The sequence below is a fragment of the Oncorhynchus masou genome, chromosome 25, assembly GCF_036934945.1.
Source record: "Oncorhynchus masou masou isolate Uvic2021 chromosome 25, UVic_Omas_1.1, whole genome shotgun sequence".
Classification (NCBI taxonomy): Eukaryota; Metazoa; Chordata; class Actinopteri; order Salmoniformes; family Salmonidae; genus Oncorhynchus; species Oncorhynchus masou.
The window spans coordinates 44,435,942-44,452,078 of record NC_088236.1 but is presented as its reverse complement, the minus strand read 5'-3'; the positions used below and the strand labels follow the sequence as shown (position 1 = coordinate 44,452,078).

Below are 16,137 nucleotides of genomic sequence, written 5' to 3'. Positions count from 1 at the left end.
ACAGCCACATTTGTGGATTTGAAACTCTGCCAATGCCTTCAAAGATAAATGGCTTTTTGTGCTGAACTTGGAGTGCTTATTTTTGTTGTGCCCCCGCTATAATGTGCACCTTGTCAATGGTGTAATTTACCATAATCAAACAATTTCTAGAAAGTCTCATTATAAAGAGAGGTAGATATGTCACATGCCCATTCCAGTGAGTAACTGTGTGCCAAGATATGCCAAATTCTGGCTGCTCTTCCATCAGTACCTTTAAGTGGATGCATTAACAGCAATTGTTTCGATAGCTGCACAACAGCCCTCAAATGTCAGGTGTTTAGCACCTACTATCCTAGATAAGACATTGAATAATAGCTAGTCTGTGTGCAAACACATCTGGTTTGTTCTCAAATCACACAACAGTTTATTAGATTTCACCTACCTCACGCTGTGGTCAATTAGAGTGATATCTGATATCCATGGGAATGGAATGATTTGGAATGACCATGTAGCAATAATAACTATCCATTTTTTGGATACGTTGGTGCTATCTGGAGAAAAATAGGTGTGCTATAGACATGAGTCTTCTTTAACTTCAGCTCTACAACAAATTATGGACACTTTATAAAATCAACGCCAGTAGATAATAGGAGATTGACAATCTCATGACTTATCATATTGAATAAAAACCAAAATGTCACTCTCTTTTCAAAATAGACCAATTCAATGTGTTGCATCTCAACCAATCTGTCCCTGTGTTTCAGGTTAAGAGGACCACTGAGGATTTGAAGAGGTAAAATGGGGCAGCTTCCTCTTCCACAGACTCCTCTGTATCCACCATTGCACTAACTCTTTTGACTCATCACATACGCTGCTGCTACCACTTATCATCTACCCCGTTGCCTAGTCGCTTTACCCCTACCCGCCTGTACATATCTACCTCAATTACCTCATACCCCTGCACATCAACTCTGTATGGGTACCCCGTGTTATTGTTACTCGTTGTGTATGTATTCCTCGTATTCCTCGTGATATATACAGTGCCTTGCGAAAGTATTCGGCCCCCTTGAACTTTGCGACCTTTTGCCACATTTCAGGCTTCAAACATAAAGATATAAAACTGTATTTTTTTGTGAAGAATCAACAACAAGTGGGACACAATCATGAAGTGGAACGACATTTATTGGATATTTCAAACTTTTTTAACAAATCAAAAACTGAAAAATTGGGCTTGCAAAATTATTCAGCCCCCTTAAGTTAATACTTTGTAGCGCCACCTTTTGCTGAGATTACATCTGTAAGTCGCTTGGGGTATGTCTCTATCAGTTTTGCACATCGAGAGACTGAAATTTTTTCCCATTCCTCCTTGCAAAACAGCTTGAGCTCAGTGAGGTTGGATGGAGAGCATTTGTGAACAGCAGTTTTCAGTTCTTTCCACAGATTCGATTGGATTCAGGTCTGGACTTTGACTTGGCCATTCTAACACCTGGATATGTTTATTTTTGAACCATTCCATTGTAGATTTTGCTTTATGTTTTGGATCATTGTCTTGTTGGAAGACAAATCTCCGTCCCAGTCGCAGGTCTTTTGCAGACTCCATCAGGTTTCCTTCCAGAATGGTCCTGTATTTGGCTCCATCCATCTTCCCATCAATTTTAACCATCTTCCCTGTCCCTGCTGAAGAAAAGCAGGCCCAAACCATGATGCTGCCACCACCATGTTTGACAGTGGGTATGGTGTGTTCAGGGTGATGAGCCGTGTTGCTTTTACGCCAAACAACGTTTTGCATTGTTGCCAAAAAGTTCAATTTTGGTTTCATCTGACCAGAGCACCTTCTTCCACATGTTTGGTGTGTCTCCCAGGTGGCTTGTGGCAAACTTTAAACAACACTTTTTATGGATATCTTTAAGAAATGGCTTTCTTCTTGCCACTCTTCCATAAAGGCCAGATTTGTGCAATATACGACTGATTGTTGTCCTATGGACAGAGTCTCCCACCTCAGCTGCAGTTCATCCAGAGTGATCATGGGCCTCTTGGCTGCATCTTTGATCAGTCTTCTCCTTGTATGAGCTGAAAGGTTAGAGGGACGGCCAGGTCTTGGTAGATTTGCAGTGGTCTGATACTCCTTCCATTTCAATATTATCGCTTACACAGTGCTCCTTGGGATGTTTAAAGCTTGGGAAATCTTTTTGTATCCAAATCCGGCTTTAAACTTCTTCACAATAGTATCTCGGACCTGCCTGGTGTGTTCCTTGTTCTTCATGATGCTCTCTGCGCTTTTAACGGACCTCTGAGACTATCACAGTGCAGGTGCATTTATACGGAGACTTGATTACACACAGGTGGATTGTATTTATCATCATTAGTCATTTAGGTCAACATTGGATCATTCAGAGATCCTCACTGAAGTTCTGGAGAGAGTTTGCTGCACTGAAAGTAAAGGGGCTGAATAATTTTGCACGCCCAATTTTTCAGTTTTTGATTTGTTAAAAAAGTTTGAAATATCCAATAAATGTCGTTCCACTTCATGATTGTGTCCCACTTGTTGTAGATTCTTCACAAAAAAATACTGTTTTATATCTTTATGTTTGAAGCCTGAAATGTGGCAAAAGTTCGCAAAGTTCAAGGAGGCCGAATACTTTCGCAAGGCACTGTATATATCTATTATTTTTCCCTTTTTCTCTCTGCAATGTTGGAAAGGTCCTATAAGTAAGAATTTCACTGTCAGTCTTCACCTGTTGGTTACGAAGCATGTGACAAATAAAATTAGATTTTAATGCCATTAGAGTGTTTTGCTCAGTGGGGCATTAACAAGGCTGTTATGACACTGCTTTGGAAAGCATATTTTAGGCCTCTGTAAACAATATCCTTGAGCTTTCCCAACTAACACCCTGGTTGGGCAAAAACACTGCTGAGTAGCTAACTATGTCACTCTCCTTAGATGAACAAACCAGCATGTCGTTGATCTAGGCTCAAGCATAAAGGTGTCTTGTGCTTTCAGACCTGCTTCGTATGCTTAGTTTGTGATGAGTAGTTTCCATCAGGCACCCACTTCACATAATTGCATATAATTACAGACAAGTATGTCTTTAACTGACATAGCACTTCTGATTGAGGATGAATTTGTAAACCTGGGTAAGTTAAAAGCCAGCAACGACTAAACATCACCTAAACACCCACCCCTCTCTGGCTAACACATATGTTTTCATGCAGGCATGACCAACATGAACATGACAAAGCACACTTAAACGTTTGGAAGTCACAGGGTTAAAACTATTGTTGCCTGGGTGGCTAATAACAAAGAAACATTGAGGAGTGATTTCATTTACAGTCCTTTGTTATAATATTGTTTTAATTTGTACTAATTAGAAAGTATTCCAGCTTTTTTTCTCCTTCTTATCGATCGTTGGCTACGCAATTATGTGAAGTGGGAGGTTTTAGTGGCATAAGACCAAGGCTCTGCATCTGTCCTCGTGCTCCTAGACCTTAGTGCTGCTATTGATACCATCGACCACCACATTCTTTTGGAGAGATTGGAAACGTAAATTTGTCTACAAGGACAAGTTCTGGCCTGGTTTAGATCTTATCTGTCGGAAAGATATCAGTTTGTCTCTGTGAATGGTTTGTCCTCTGACAAATCAACTGTACATTTCGGTGTTCCTCAAGGTTCCGTTTGAGGACCACTTTTGTTTTCACTATATATTTTAACTCTTGGGGATGTCATTCGAAAACATAATGTTAACTTTCACAGCTATGCGGATGACACACAGCTCTACATTTCAATGAAACATGGTGAAGCTCCAGTTGACTGATTTAGTTGTTCTATCCACCCTAGAAAAGCTTGGTGCGGTTACTTATTCCAAAGCGATCTTCTCTCTTCAGATGTTCTGCTTCCAATAGTTGGCCACAGTAGCTAGTATTCTCAGAACTTCTATTGCAGTTAGGAGATCATTTAAGACTGAGCTGGATCTTATAACAAAGCAATGTGAGTCTTTAAAAAGGACCATGCACATCAACAGCAAATACTGCCCGACTTAGTCATCAAATGTTTTAGTTATTGATTTATTTCTATTGAATTCTAAAACCACATTGCACCTGCAGTGAAGCCTCTCAACATTTACATCCAGTCATTTAACAGATACTCCTATCCTGAGCGACCCACATGAGCAATCAGGGTCAAGCACCCCGCTCAAAGGCACATCGACAGATCCCCCCCACCCAACTAACTTGGGGACCCGAACCAGCGACCTCTCTGCCACCGGTCCAACGTTCCCAACCGCCAGGTCAACCACGGACCCAAACCATCCAACCCCCCGCTTCTGTCATAGCATGCAGACAGTTTATGACACACATCAATATATCTTAGTTTAACACTTACGTGAGAAGATGGGTATATTCTAACTTGGTCAAAGTAAATATGCCTAACTGATGTCTACTGACTATGGTCAGCATGTTGACAAAACTGTCCACTTTTTAGAAGACTAGCCTTGGGCAGTGCTTCCCCTAGCCAATAGGATGTGTCACGAAACACTACCCCACAGGGTTAGCCTGCAGCACCAGTCATCAAAGTCTGTGATGTGAACTTCACCTTTTGGGCAAACACTGTGAACCTGTATAGCCTGGAAAGCAAGGAGACCATTCTCACCACGTGACAACACAGTGGGAGACACAATGGCAACATTTAAAACAACACCAAGAGCAGATCCAGCTGCTGTAACAACGTAGCTGGGTGAGCAGGGAGCCGGTGATGTCTGAGGATTGTCATGAGGGAGTGTGTGTGTCTGTGTGTGCTGCAGCCTTGAGGACAGCATCCATGTCTGTATCTTTGTCTGTATCCAAGCCTTCTCTGGTCTCTACTCCTCCCGATATGGGGTCTGAGATGCCGAAGCCTTCCACCATTAGCTCTGACAAATTGAAAACCCTAGTCATTGGCGACTCCATTACCAGAAGTATTAGACTTAAAACAAATCATCCAGCGTTCATACACTGTTTACCAGGGGGTAGGGCTACCGACGTTAAGGCTAATCTGAAGATGGTGCTGGCTAAAGCTAGAACTGGCGAGTGTAGAGAGTATAGGGATATTGTTATCCACGTCGTCACCAACGATGTTAAGATGAAACAGTCAGAGGTCACCAAGTGCAACATAGCTTCATCGTGTAAATCAGCTAGAAAGATGTGTCAGCATCGAGTAATTGTCTCTGGCCTACTCCCAGTTAGGGGGAGTGATGAGCTCTACAGCAGAGTCTCACAACTCAATCGCTGGTTGACAAAAGGTTTTTTGCAGATCCCAAAAGATAGAATTTGTAGATAATTGGCCCTCTTTCTGGGACTCACCCACAAACAGGACCAAGCCTGTTGAGAAGTGACGGACTCCATCCTAGCTGGAGGAGAACACTGATCTTATCTACGAACATAGACAGGGCTCTAACTCCCCTAGCTCCACAATGAAATAGGGTGCAGGCCAGGCAGCAGGCTGTTAGCCAGCTTGCCAGTTTAGTGGAGTCTGCCACTAGCACAGTCTGTGTAGTCAGCTCAGCTATACCCATTGAGACCGTGTCTGTGCCTCGACCTAGGTTGGGCAAAACTAAACATGGCGGTGTTCACCTTAGCAATCTCACTGGAATAAAGACCTCCTCCATTCCTGCCATTATTGAAAGAGATTGTGATACCTCACATCTCAAAATAGGGCTACTTAATGTTAAATCCCTCACTTCCAAGCCAGTCATAGTCAATGAACTAATCACTGTTCATAATTTTAAAGTGATTGTCCTGACAAATTTACTGTGTTAAATGAGGCCTCACCTCCTGGTTACACTAGTGACCATATCCCCAGCACATCCCGCAAAGGCGGAGGTGTTGCTAACATTTACGATTGCAAATTTCAATTTACCAAAAAAAAACGATGTTTTCGTCTTTTGAGCTTCTAGTCATAAAATCTATGCAGCCGACTCAATCACTTTTTATAGCTACTGTTTACAGGCCTTCTGGGCCATATACAGAGTTCCTCACTGAGTTCCCTGAATTCCTATCGGACCTTGTAGTCATAGTAGATAATATTAAAATTTTTGGTGACTTTAATATTCACATGGAAAAATGCACAGACCCACTTCAAAAGGCTTTCGGAGCCATCATCGACTCAGGGGGTTTTGTCCAACATGTCTCCGGACCTACTCACTGCCACAGTCATACTGTCCCATGGAATAAATGTTGTGGATCTTAATGTTTTTCCTCATAATCCTGGACTATCGGACCACCATTTTATTGCGTTTGCAATCGCAACAAATAATCTGTTCAGACCCCAACCAAGGAACATCAAAAGTCGTGCTATAAATACTCAGAAAAACCAAAGATTCCTTGATGCCCTTCCAGACTCCCTCTGCCTACCCAAGGGCGTCAGAGGACAAAAATCAGTTACCCACCTAACCGAGGAACTCAATTTAACCTTGCGCAATACCCTAGTTGCAGTCGCACCCTAAAAACTAAAATCATTTGTCATAAGAAAGTAGCTCCCTGGTATACAGAAAATACCCGAGCTCTGAAGCAACGTTCCAGAAAATTGGAACGGAAATGGCGCCACACCAAACTGGAAGTCTTCCGTCTAGCTTGGGAAGACAGTACCGTGCAGTATCGAAGAGCCCTCACTGCTGCTCGATCATCCTATTTTTCCAAATTAATTGAAGAAAATAAGAACAATCCAAATTGTATTTTTGATACGGTCGCAAAGCTAACTAAAAAGCAACATTCACCAAGAGAGAACGGCTTTCACTTCAGCAGTGATAAATTCATGAACTTCTTTCAGGAAAAGATCATTAGAAAGCAAATTACGGACGCTTCTTTAAATCTGCGTATTCCTCCAAAGCTCAGTTGTCTTGAGTCTGCACAACTCTGCCAGGACCTAGGATCAAGACAGACACTCAAGTGTTTTAGTACTATATCTCTTGACACAGTGATGAAAATAATCATGGCCTCTAAACCTTCAAGCTGCATACTAGACCCTATTCCAACTAAACTACTGAAAGAGCTGCTTCCTGTGCTTGGCCCTCCTATGTTGAACATAATAAACGGCTCTCTATCCACCGGATGTGTACCAAACTCACTAAAAGTGGCAGTAATAAAGCCTCTCTTGAAAAAGCCAAACCTTGAGCCAGAAAATATTAAAAAAATATCGGCCTATATCGAATCTTCCATTCCTCTCTAAAATGTTAGAAAAAGCTGTTGCGCGGCAACTCACTGCCTTCCTGAAAACAATGTATTCGAAATGCTTCAGTCTGGTGTTAGACCCCATAATAGCACTGAAGCTGCACTTGTGAAGGTGGTAAATGACATTTTAACCTCTCTTGGTTAGGGGGCAGTATTTTCACCTGTGGATGAAAAGCGTGCCCAAAGTAAACCCGTGAGCTTGCCATTTGTTATTTTCCTTTCCATTGAAAACGTTTTTCTCCTGTTTAACTTCATATGGCTGCAGGGGCAGTATTGAGTAGCTTGGATGAAAAGGTGCCCATTGTAAATGGCCAGCTCCTCAGTCTCAGTTGCTAATATATGCACATTATTATTAGTATTGGATAGAAAACTCTAAAGTTTCCCAAACTGTCAAAATATTGTCTGTGAGTATAACAGAACTGATATTGCAGGCGAAACCCTGAGGAAAATCAAAACAGGAAGTGGCTTCTATTTTGAAAACTCCATGTTCCATAGCCTCCCTTTGCTGGATTTAAAGGGATATGAACCAGATTACTTTTCCTATCGCTTCCTCAAGGTGTCAACAGTTTGCAGACATAGTTTCAGGCTTTTATTTTGAAAAATGAGCCAGAACGATAACATTGCGTCAAGTGGTCACATGAGTTTTGCTTGCGCAACAGAATTTGGACAGCCATTGTTTTCCCCTCTCCTAGTGTGAAAGACATTTGCGGTTGATATATTATCGATTATATATTTTAAAAACAACCTGAGGATTGATTATAAAAAACGTTTGACATGTTTCTGTGGACATAATGGAAACTATTTGGAATTTTCGTCTGTGCTGTTGTGACCACTCTTTCCTGTGGATTTTTGAATATAACGCGACAAACAAACGGTATTTTGGATACAAAAATCATCTTTATGGAACAAACGGAACATTTGTTGTGTAACTGGGAGTCTTGTGCGTGAAGACATCCGAAGATCATCAAAGGTAAATTAACGGCTGGATTAACAAGAAGTTAATGTATAACACTTGTATATTTTATGAATGCTTATTATGTGTATTTCTGTATTTTGAATTTGTTGCTCTGCAATTTCACCAGATGTTGGCCAGGTGGGACGCTAGCATCCCACATACCCTAGAGAGGTTTTAGTGGCATAAGACCAAGGCTCTGCATCTTTCCTCGTGCTAATATTGATACCATCGATCGGAAACCCAAATTGGTCTACAAGGACAAGTTCTGGCCTGGTTTAGATCTTATCTGTCGGAAAGATATCAGTTTGTCTCTGTGGATGGTTTGTCCTCTGACAAATCAACTGTACATTTCGGTGTTCCTCAAGGTTCCGTTTTATGACCACTTTTGTTTTCACTATATATTTTACCTCTTGGGGATGTCATTCGAAAACATAATGTTAACTTTCACTGCTATGCGCATGACACACAGCTGTACATTTCGATGAAACATGGTGAAGCCCCAAAATTGCCCTCGCTGGAAGCCTGTGTTTCAGACATAAGGAAGTGATGATGATGACTGCTAATTTTCAACTTTTAAACTCGGACAAAGCAGTGATGCTTGTTCTAGGTCCCAAGAAACAAAGAGATCTTCTGTTGAATCTGACAATTAATCTTGATGGTTGTACCGTCGTCTCAAATATAATTGTGAGGTATCTTCGCGTTACTCTGGACCCTGATCTCTCTTTTGAAGAATATATCACGACTGTTTCAAGGACAGATTTCAAGGACAGATGTTTCAAGGACAGATCTACGTAACATTGCAAAATTCAGTCCAAAAATGATGCAGAAAAATTAATTCACGCTTTTGTCTCTTCTAGATTAGACTATTGCAATGCTCTACTTTTCGGCTACCTGGATAAAGCACTAAATAAACTTCAGTTAGTGCTAAATACAGTTGCTAGAATCCTGACTAGAACCCCAAAATTTGATCAAATTACTCCAGTGCTAGCCTCTCTACACTTGCTTCCTGTTGAGGCAAGGGCTGATTTCAAGGTTTTACTGCTAACCTACAAAGCATTACATGGGCTTGCTCCTACCTGTCTTTCCGATTTGGTCCTGTCGTACATACCTACATGTACGCTACGGTCACAAGACGCATGCCTCCTAATTGTCCCTAGAATTTCTAAGCAAACAGCTGGAGGCAGGGCTTTCCCCTATAGAGCTCCATTTTTATGAAATGGTCTACCTACCCATGTGAGAGATGTAGACTCTGTCTCAACCTTTAAGTCTTTATTGAAGACTTATCTTTTCAGTGGGTCCTATGATTGAGTGTAGTCTGGCCCAGGAGTGTGAAGGTGAACGGAATGGCACTGGAGCAACGAACCACCCCTGCTGTCTCTGCCTGGCCGGTTCCCCTCTCTCCACTGGGGTTCTCTGCCTCTAACCCTATTACAGGGGCTGAGTCACTGGCTTACTGGTGCTCCTCCATGTCATCCCTAGGAGGGTGCGTCACTTGAGTGGATCTTCCTGTCTGGGTTGCCCCCCTTGGATTGTGCCATGGCGGAGATCTTTGTGAGCTATACTCAGCCTTGTCTCAGGATGGTAAGTTGGTGGTTGAAGATATGTGGGGGCTGTGCTTTGGAAAAGTGGGTGGGGTTATATCCTGCCTGTTTGGCCCTGTCCGGGGGTATCATCGGATGGGGCCACAGTGTCTCCTGACCCCACCTGTCTCAGCATCCAGTATTTATGCTGCAGTGGTTTATGTGTCGGGGGGCTAGGGTCAGTCTGTTATATCTTGAGTATTTCTCCTGTCTTATCCAGTGTCCTGTGTAAATTTAAATATGCTCTCTCTTTCTTTCTTTCTTTCTCTCTTGGAGGACCTGAGCCCTAGGACCATGCCTCAGGATTACCTGCTATGATGACTCCTTGCTGTCCCCAGTCCAACTGACCATTCTGCTGCTCCAGTTTAAACTGTTCAGCCTACGGCTATGGAACCCTGACCTGTTCACCAGACGTGCTACCTGTCCCAGACCTGCTGTTTTCAACTCTCTAGAGGCAGCAGGAGCGGTAGAGATACTCTCAATGATCGGCTATGAAAAGCTAACTGACATTTACTCCTGAGGTGCTGACCTGTTGTACCCTCGACAATTACTGTAATTATTATTATTTGACCATGCTGGTCATCTATGAACATTTGAACATCTTGGCTATGTTCTGTTATAATCTCCTGCCAGAAGAGGACTGGCCACCCCTCTAGGTTTCTTCCTAGGTTTTGGCCTTTCTAGGGAGTTGTTCCTAGGCACCGTGCTTCTACAACTGCATTGGTTGCTGTTTGGGGTTTTAGGCTGGGTTTCTGTACAGCACTTTGAGATATCAACTGATGTAAGAAGGGCTATATAAATACATTTGATTTGATTTGTATTGCACTCATCCTCAAACATCTGAGAAGACAGTATATTGTGTACAATATGATCATATCTCTCTACTTGCTGTATATTAGTTGTACTTTGTTAAGAACTTCACCTGGCCTGCCAGAAGGTCAATTCATTGTAAGAGCAGATATGAGTATAGTGGCAAGTCTCCCCAAAAGGCCTTTGTGCTTGCTTAAGTCTGGAATCTCAAACTACGTCTTTGCTCCTGTCAGCTTTGCCTGGTCCTCCGCTTCTACTGACAGAAATATATTGATGGAAAAAGGGTTTTATGTTTCAAAATAACCCAACTTTCTTTGGGGAGAAGAAATATATTTGCTGTCTTATCAAACATTAGTATTAAAGTGATGGCTAAGCATTACCATAGTAACATTGTGTTGACATATAATCCCAATTCCATTTGCAGGTTGGCAATGAATACTAATGTTTACCAAAGGCTGCCTTCCCGTGGTACTTGGCAGAAACCATCTAAATCGTGTTATGCCAGACCAGAGAATATAATACAATTCTGTATTTTTCTTCATTCTTTCATTCCTCAATCAAAATACAGTTTGGGCAGAATCAAAGAAAAGCACATCACAGGATAGACTTATGACACCTACTGTATTTTCATGATGAGTTTCCACAAGGATTATTTTCTGGAGCTGCATTCCTGACTCAGAGTTCAATAATGTCAAAACAATATGCCTTGTTTTTTTTCTTGTCACTCTCTTTATTTTGTTATTTCATCTTCACTACAAAATAACTTGTTTTATAAGGCTTATTTCTTTCATTATTGAATTTCGGACTTTTCCTACTCTGATTTCCCCTCATTGTATGACTTAATATCGCACCTGGATTTTTTTTATTAGTCCTAATGTATAGCTGATATGAGTTACATGCAATGTAATCACCAAAAATCGAATTTAAATGCCATTTCAAAACCGGATATCAGAGTCAGTTTTATGACCACAGATGCACAATCAAACTTATCTAATGTTTTGATTATAATAGGACACTTTGTCATATCTGACATTAAATATTGTAAGGTATACTGTGTGTTTGTCATGAGAAAAATCAGTGCAACCATTTATCAAAACCATATCGTTCATTTGTGTGATATTTTCAAAGTACAACGGTAAATTGGTGTGATGCACGATGCAAACTACACTATATATACACACAAGAATGTGGATTCAGCTATTTCAGCCACACCCATTGCTTACAGGTGTATAATGTCGAGCACACATCCATGAAATCTCCATAGAGAAACATTGGCAGTAGAATGGCCTTACAGTAACTGTCAACGTGGCAGCGTCGTAGGATGCCCCTTTTCTAACATATTTCAACCATCCTAGAGCTGCCCCGGTTAACTATAATAGCTGTTTTTGTGAAGTCAAAACGTCTAGGAGCAACAATGGCTCCGCTGCAAAGTGCTTGGACACAAAAGCTCACAGAACGGGACCACTGAGTGCTGAAGCTCAGCGCGTACAAATTGTCTGACCTCGGTAGCAAGTGTTGCAACCAAGTTCCAAACTGCCTCTGGTACAATAACTGTTCGTCGGGAGTTTCATGAAATGGGTTTCCATGGCCGAGCAGCAGCACACAAGCCTAAGATCACCATGTACAATGCCAAGCGTCAGCTGGAGTGGTGTGAAGCTCGTCCCCATTGGACTCTGAAGCAGAGGCAGTCCGACAGACAAATCTGGGTTTGGCCAAGAGAACGCTACCTGCCCAAACGCATAGTGCCAACTGTAAAGCTTGATGGAGGATGAATAATGGTCTAGGGCTGTTTTTCATTGTTCAGGCTCCTTATTTCAAGTGAATGGAAATCTTAACTCTACAACATACAATAACATTCAAGACAATTCTGTGATTCAAACTTTGTGGCAGGTCCTTTCCTGTTTCAGCATTACAATGCCTCTGTGCACAAAGCAAGGTCCATACAGAAATTGTTTGTTGAGATCGGTGTGGAAGAACTTGACTGGCCTGAACAGAGCCCTGACCTCAACCCCTTCGAACACCTTTGGGATAAATTGGAACACAGACTGCGAGCCAGGCCTAATTGCCCAACATTAGTGCCCGACCTCACTAATGCTCTTGTGGCTGAATGTAAGCAAGTTCCCACAGCAATGTTCCAACATCTAGTGGAAAGCATTCCCAGAAGAGTAGAGGCTGTTATAGCAGCAAACGGGGGACCAACTCCATATTAATGCCCATGATTTTGGAATGAGATGTTCAACGAGCAGGTGTCCACATACTGTCATATAGTGTATCTTCCTGACTAAACGTAGTTTAACAGCTGTAAACATAAATGCTAAACAGTCTATTCGAAAAACTCTCTCACTAGCTATCTATTGCGCTCTCTTACCACACACACGATCACTCAATCAAGGACATTCAATTTGTTTTGAAAGGGGTACGTATGTAAAACACACTTGTCAGGGAATCTCTGGCAGCATCATGTACAATTAACCATGTCCTTATCATATAATGCCTGTCCAGAAAACTAGTTCAGTTTACTGCCCCACCCCACTCCCCAACTGTATTGCCAGGGAAGCCATTCTTTCACACTGAAAAACACTAGCAAATGCTCTAACACTTTATCAATCCTGTAGAAGCAACACTATAACAAGGCTAACGCAACTCTGTGACAATGATCTCCTTGTCGGGATGAAGGCGCATCTTTAATGAGCTGTCTGTCAGCCGTGCATCCATCAGAATAGAGCAGCTGTGGTTGCCAGCCCTAGGCCTCGGCCTGCTGCCCCCTGTGCATACATCAGCCCCTCCGACAGCACACATCACTAATGCCACCGTCGCTATCATGTGACAGCTGAATCCATCTCCCACAAGGCCAACCTACAGCAGCAACTAATTAGAGCCACGCTGAAATTAAAGTAACTGCACCAATACTCAGGAGAAGAAAGACTGGAGGAACGGGGCGAGAATAGCAAACACATTCTGATATGTGGATTCGTAAAAAGAAAAATTGCACACAAACAGAATTATGTTTTACTCATTTACTGTGAATAACCACTGACTTGATGCACGCACACACAGCAACACACACACCTAGGCATGCACACACACCATAACAGTGGGCATTCACTAGCGTGATTAAGTCCAGACTGAACTCTCACCAATCCTCAAGCTAGCCCTTTAACTCACTTACACTCATTTAGCTTGAGATAAACCACCTCTGGCCCTATTGAATGACACACTCAAGACATCCCCCAAAATATTTATAGGCAGTAACAGTTGCTTGGTGATATAGCTATTAGCCTGAGGCGACACAGAGACAATTACAGTAGTGTGCTAACAGTGAGAGGAAACCGGACCCAATATCCAGAAATGGCCTAACTAACGAACAAGGTTTCTTTTTGCCAACAAGCTCCAAGGTTTGGAAAAACAAGCCACTTTTGAAGATGATGAGAGAGGCAGTGAGCAGTCCTCTCATTCTGTGCAGCCTTGGAAATAATCAAATAACCATCTAGAGTAGGCTAGTTTCTCTCTCCTCCACACAGCTCTCAGACTAACATTTGGTAAGTCTTTGTCTACCTCCACTCCTTGTCTGATCTCCCGTTTTCATCTGAACCAAAGACAGGGTTTGCACTCAATGAAAGCTGCCTTGGTCGGGTTGAAGGGATACATTGCCCCATGACATTGGCATGAGTAAATGTGTGCTGTCAAATCTCAGACAAGTATCACTGTTCATTTCCAATAATTACTTTTCAACAGATGAAGATTGCCTGATAGATTACGAAAAACAAGCCCTTGAGTTTTGCCACTGATTTATGGATTGGTATATTCACATGCATGATATGTATTTCAAACAGTTTGTTATGCATTTCCTTGCAGCATGCTTCACAATCACAGGAGGTTGGTGGCACCTTAATTGGGGAGAATGGGCTTGTGACAATGGCTGGAGTGGAATGGCATCAAATACATGAAAAACATGTTTCCATGTGTTTGATGCTATTCCATTTGCGCCGTTCAGGCCATTATTATGAGCCGTTCTCCCCTCAGCAGCCTCCTGTGTATCACAATACCAGAATTGTTCAGGACTTGACATAGTATCAGATGGTAAATTCAAACTTTCCATGGATTTCCATGATATGTGTTTTATGAAACAGTTCACAGGCATGGTTTGTTTGAGTTTTCTACTGCCAACCATTATTCAGATGAAATATCTTTAGCAACAATTACAATTAGTTGTGGACAAGAACAATGTTCTACAACACAAACGTTATTGCTCCATAGAAATTGTTCGGACATTGAAAATGTCACGACGATAAGGTAAAAAAGACAACCTTCACACTTGAGGCCTTTACAAAATACAATCATAAGGACATTATGATGATTTTCTCGAGCATATCTAGATTAAATTGTTTACAGACTGTAAATGCGGAGGCACTTTGTAGTGATATTTCCCTCTGTTGGAAAAGGACTCTGCTATCTGGCATGTGCAGACCTCAATTAATCCCTCAAACAACTTTCTTCACAGCAATGGCTGTGGTGAAGCACAGAAGCCAGTTTGAAAAACAGTTCAAGGCTCCCAACCCTTGCCTGATTAAAAAAGTAATTTTGTCTGCTCCTGAATCAGTGCGTAATCATTCAAAATATTAAAAAAATACAGATCGGAAATCAGAACTGAGCTCTGAATGCGTCAAAAAGACCAAACATTGCTGGTGGAAATGGTATCCACTGTGATGCCATATTTCCAATATTGATGCTTATCAAATAAGTGGGCAATCATCTCTGAACTCAAAACTGTGGTTGCATAACTGTGTTCTGATAACTGATATGAAGGGGTTGCTATGAATAAGCAATGCTAAGGGGGATATGCCGGAAAATTGTTAATGAGTGACTTCACTTATTTGACTCACCACAAAATAAGAGACAGGAAATGAAGGAAATTATTAGTCTTCTTCCAGGAAAGCATGAACTATGCTTCAGTATGCATTTCTGGGAAAAACCTTGTCATCATTGTTTTTGGTGAGTGGTTTATCCATGTGTTGGTTGTGATGTCATGGCAAGATGTTTCAAACTAAAGCCCAAACATTTCTCATAGCCACACATTGTGAAATGATGTAGTTTATGATCATACTGTACGATATGGATCCAAGATGAGACAATAATAGAAGATTGCACTCTACAGGTAAATTATAGCACAAGAACCGATTATGCATAAGTGTGTGGACTTATCGTTTTCAACAACAACTTTAATACTAAACCACCGGAGCTGTACTTGACTGCATATTGTACATTCTCTGGCAACATCTTTTCCTTCTCTTTTACAAAATCTCTGCTAGACGGTGCCACAAGTTGCTCCAATGTCTGAGTTATAAAATATTCAGTTCAGCTCCCACCGGACTACTCAAAACTAGCACATTGCTGTAACTATACGAGATTGTGCCTGTCCCTACACAGGGACTATGTCTGGTGATGTCTGGGTAAGGTTAAGAATATGTATGCATGTGTGTGTGTCTCTTGCAACATCTTCCTCATTGATTGTCTGTCTGCAATCATGTAGGAGCTTTTGTCAAAGTCAGTCTCATCTTGAACAACCCTGAATCCTGACAACAATCTCCACAGCACACAGACGAAGACGCTTGG

General features: G+C 41.8%; 1 protein-coding gene across 3 annotated transcripts in view; it reads right to left on the bottom strand.

The window, feature by feature from the left end:
* LOC135514386 (EGF-like repeat and discoidin I-like domain-containing protein 3) overlaps positions 1-16,137 on the bottom strand; it is a 267,032-nt gene that overhangs the window by 75,396 nt on the left and 175,499 nt on the right. The gene's annotated exons all lie outside the window — the stretch shown is intronic.